Source organism: Tripterygium wilfordii, chromosome 21 (genome assembly GCF_013401445.1).
Source record: "Tripterygium wilfordii isolate XIE 37 chromosome 21, ASM1340144v1, whole genome shotgun sequence".
Lineage (NCBI taxonomy): Eukaryota > Viridiplantae > Streptophyta > Magnoliopsida > Celastrales > Celastraceae > Tripterygium > Tripterygium wilfordii.
In genome coordinates, this window is record NC_052252.1 from 16,840,840 (window position 1) to 16,845,847 (window position 5,008).

The 5,008-nt window shown below is 38.8% G+C and overlaps 1 pseudogene; it reads right to left on the reverse strand.

The window, feature by feature from the left end:
- Positions 1-115: 115 nt before the first annotated feature.
- On the reverse strand, positions 116-4,722 carry LOC119988024 (annotated as a pseudogene).
- Positions 4,723-5,008: the final 286 nt, after the last annotated feature.

The window sequence follows — 5,008 nt, forward strand, 5'->3', positions numbered from 1 at the left end:
CTTATTACTTGAATCCCTTGCCAGGGACTGATTGTTTGTGACTGATGGACAGAGAAATTTAGTGCGAGGGTATTGAGAGTAAGGGCTCTGCTGTCTGATGGTTGCCCTGGGACCTTCAGCGTTGGTGAAGGATTGTTGGCAGCTTTACCACTGGAAATTCGTGAGTTCTCATATCTCTTTCTGCAACATTTCTTGCTTGGAAAACTTCCATGGTCATAACAAAGGCATGAGTTGTCGCAATTTTGTATTGTCGTCTTAGAAAATCTAAGAATGGTTGTACTGTACTAGCAGCACAGTAGCAGTTCATAAGGTTTAAGATCAAGCACATGTGCTGTTGGGTCTTTTTTGTGTATTCGTTGTCATTGGTAACATAGAAAGAATTTGTTATGAATCTAATAAAGCTTCTATGCTAATATTTCACTAATCGTCTGCCGTTTGTACTTGGATCGCCAATAATGTAAAGTAAATTATCTTTTCAAGTTGATTGCATATAAGCTACTAAATCCAGGAAGCTAAAGAGCGCATAAACAAAGAGAGTCGTAGAAATTGAAGAAGAAAATGACATTAAACAATAGCATAAAAGAGATCTCTCTATGATCTGTGACGGGACGATGTTAGAAGAGATCTCAGCTTCATAACCAGGTCACAAGCATTCAAAAAATTGAAAAAGGAGCTAAACCCAAAATAGGGTTTAATCAGAACAATGTTATCAAATAATCAATAAAAACAGCTTATATGCTTCCTCTTCCCATTCCATGTCAAGTAAAAGCCATTTGCTTTGCTTTGGTATTGCAGATAATAAGTACAAATAGCAGAATACAAGGAAGAACAAGTAACAAATGTATAAGCCTCGTCTGGTTTACCAACCCTAGCAGCTTGTCTCTCCATCTCTGTGTTTGAGTTATTTCTTTATTTCAGCATAAAAATAATTAGACCATCTTTCAAAGGCAAACCCAATAGTCCAATACAAAAGATAATAGTAATAATTATAAAAGGGGAAACTGAGAGAGTTTTACTTTCATAATTAAATCTCATAAGGTATAAATAAAATACACAAAAGAGCATTACAGGTTACAGCAACCAGGTAGGCTCCTTCATTTTCACAATTTTTGGTGCAAGTAGCTATCAGGTAACTCACCATTATTTCTTCTACTGTTGCATTCATTGCTCCCTCAACAGAGCTTTATTCACAGTGTAGGATAATAGTCATGCCACAAACTCTTATCAGTAAACACACCAAGAAGGAAAGATACCGCCAACGAGCCATAACAGGACATTGTCGGAGGAACTCAGCTTCCTGATCATACCACATTTGTAAATATGGAAATCCGAATAAGATCTCATTAATTAATTCAAAGAAGAAGAAGAAGAGGAGCTGATACCATTTGCTTGCTGCATGCGGAGCATTATTATTTGTCACTGATATCCTCTCTACATTTTTTTTTGTAGAAGCCCTGAAAAAAATGTTATGGAAGAATGATAGCTTTGCTTTTGTAATGCAGAGGAGAACAAATACTCAAATAGAAGGAAGCAAAAGGAACTAACACAGTACCTTTGTTGTCTTTTATAACTGTGTCTAAGTTCCTTCCATCAAGTTCTCTCTCAACCTCTGACCTTGACAGACCCATTCGAACGCTCTTCAGCTTGGGCGTGATTTGGTTCCCGGGCAACTTACCCGTATAGAAACCGACAAGTTTCGGAAGTCTCCACATGCTTAGATGTTGTAATTCAGGAAACAAAACCTTCTGAACATCCTCTTCTCCTTCTCCTGTTTCCTGTCCAACAATCTCTTCCAATTCATCGCAGTCGTAGACCTTTAGATATTGGAGTTGCTCAAGCCTTCGAGCTACAGACCAATGGAAAAGAATTTTCAACTTGGGGCAAAACCCAATTCCCACTCTTTTCAAGTTGCATAAATGCAATACTTCTGTTGGCCCCTTCCACAACTGCTCTAAACTAGGCAATGTTACCAATTCTAGTTCCGTTAAATTGGCAAGTCTTTCATCTTCCTTCTTGGCAATGCCCTCTTCTTCTTTGAGATTGAATAAGTACTCTACTGCTGCACAATCACTTATTTCCAGAGATTGAAGTTTCTGCATCCTTTGCAGCAAATCGAATGGAACACCGATATTTGACATGTTGGGACAACAAAAGATTTCCAATCGTTTCACCATTAAAAAGGAGCCGGGCATGTGAAGAAGAAGCGCACAGTTGTCTTGACAGATCCCTCGAAAGCTCCTTAAATCAAGGAGATGAAGTTCCTCCAAATCTGAAAAACATTCTAGCTTATCATGCTGCTGTAGATTCTGACTTTGCTCTTCAACAATCTGACTTTGCTCCTCAACACCAATCAAGTATTCCAATTCACCGCAGTCTTGGACATGCAAGACATTCAAGATGGCGAGGCTGTTATTGGCAACTAACAAGTAGGGAAGGATATTTCTGAACCCATTCAAACAAAACAAGTTGAGAATATTTACTCTCGACAACAATGCCTCGATACTGTTTCGCAATGGAATTTTGATCTCCCCACTTCCATGAAGGTGCAAAACGTTTACAAATACTGACATGTGAAGATAGTCCAGATGATCCTGGACATAAAGAAAGCCGCGCTTGCCTATGATAATCACGAAATTATCCAAGTGGGGGAACACAAAGTTGTCAGGGATATTGCACCTAATGTCATCTGCACAGAATTTTAACACATTCAAGCCTCGAAAATATTTCATCAGCTTAGCGACATCATCATAAGACATGGTTTCAGTCAGATAAAGCTCTTCCAATAATTCCATGGAACTTGCATCTTCAGCAACTGCGAAAAGAGAGGAACAATTAGTAGAGTCTGTCAAATCCAACAACCTCAGATTATTCAGCTTCCTCAATGCATCTAGGGACCCTTCAAATGTACAATATCTAAAGCTGACAATCTGGAGCATTTTTAGATCTTCAAGTACGGTGATGTCCTGCATCAAAATCGGACCTTCAATGATCAATGTCCGAAGGTTTTTCAGATGACGAAATGATGACTTCAAGCTTCTTTTTCCAGATATAAAACTTTGATCTAAAACTCTCAGCCTTTTCATTCCCTTGGGCACTCTTTTTGGCATTTCCTGCTCCAACATTGTTGTACTGCATCAAGAATATCTCAAGGTTTGGGCATTCCCAAGTGTCGGGGTACTTTCGGATTTGATTTCTCATCACAGAGATGCCCTTACCATTATATTCATTCGTAGTCACTTCCTTGGGCCACTCCTTCAAACCTTCACCAGCTTTCACAAAATAAATGTCGGATCCCATTTTTTTAGCAACAAAATCACGGGAAGGAACAGGCATTTTGATGCAACCTTCTTTTTCGCCTGCGACCAATAAAGAATCAGCTTTAAGATTGTTGATTGTCCCATGTACTCTGCGCCTGGCTTCTTGAATTTTGCCAGCATTCTTAAATTTATTCAACCCCACCCCATATCTAACCAAGTACTCTATCTCAATGTCACGATACTCTGGGAATAAAAAACAAAGCAACAAGCACGCCTCCGCATCTTGCAAGTCCTCAAAACTGGACATGATTTCAGTGAACGAATTCCGGTCGACTTCAATACGTACAGAAAATGATTCCTCGAGTTTTTTAGCAGCCTCTGTCCATTTTTCTATGTTTTTCTCTTTCACAGCCTTTGCCATTAGTACAAGAGCGGAAGGCAAACCTCGACACTCTTTGACAAATTTCTCTGCCACAATTTTGAACATGGGAGACTGAATAATATCACCAGCTTGAAACGTAAGTAAGTCCCAAGATTCTTGTTCAGTTAAGACATTAAGAGGGACAATACTTCTAGCTTGGTCCCTGCTGCCCATGGCAGTGCACACCTGTCTACGCCTTGTGGTGATGACTACTTTACAACCCTTATGATCTTCCCCTGAAGGAATGCCGATAGTATTTAGCTCAAGTTTTTCTCAAACATCATCCAATATAACAAGTATCTTTTGCTCACTTCTTAATCGATCACATAACTGAGCTGCTCTAAGCATCTCACTTTTTTCTATTAGTTTTAAGCCCAATGACTCAGCTATCTGATATTGAATACTTCTGACATTAATATCTTGTGACACTACAGCCATTGCCACATTGTTGAAAAGCTCCTCTTCTTTGCATTTTCTAGCAATTTCTTTCACTAAAGTCGTCTTTCCCACTCCACCCATTCCATGTATCCCCACAAAATTAGTATAATTGTCTCTCAATGCAGCCATAACCTCTTCCATTGCTAATTTAGTTGTTTGAAACAGAACAGCGTCTCTGGAGTTTGTGAAATCTGTTCCCAGAGGAGGCACAAACAGAGAAACATTAATGTCATATTTTGCTTTTTCATGTAGGAATAGTATCTCCGTGGCTTTACTCAAAGCTTTTTTGGTTAGGGAGTAACATGTTTTCAAATTAGGAAACCACCCTCTAAAACATCTCTTGTTTGCTTTCACATCGTCTTCCAAAAACTTTCTGGCCTCCATCTTGACTCTCTCAACACTTGCTATCCAACGTTGAGCATTCTTTCGGATTACTTTACCATTCCTTTTTGCTGCTTCAATGGCTTCATGCACATCCATCTCACTTTCCTCCAGGGCTTCAAGAAGGTATTCAAGATCCATAATGAAATCATCATAGTTTTTCAGATAACCAAAGTGAAACTTAATTGAATCAAACATTGCAGGGAGGACGTTCACAATTTCCATTGCCCTGATTGAGAAAGAAGAATGATAGATGTTTTAGATAACTACCATACTGAACCCTAATCAGCATACATCCTCCAATTTTTTCAAAGATGCATGCCACAATACCCATTACCACGACTGAGCAACAAGAATGACAGAAAGAAAGTTTATAAAGATTGCAGAATGCAAAAGAATTCATTCCTCTTCATGTTAACATTGATTCATTCTAAAGTAGAGATCATCTCAGCTTGTAAGTTGTAGCCCATCACCATTTAGAATCCTATATTGACAAGATATTCAATAGTAC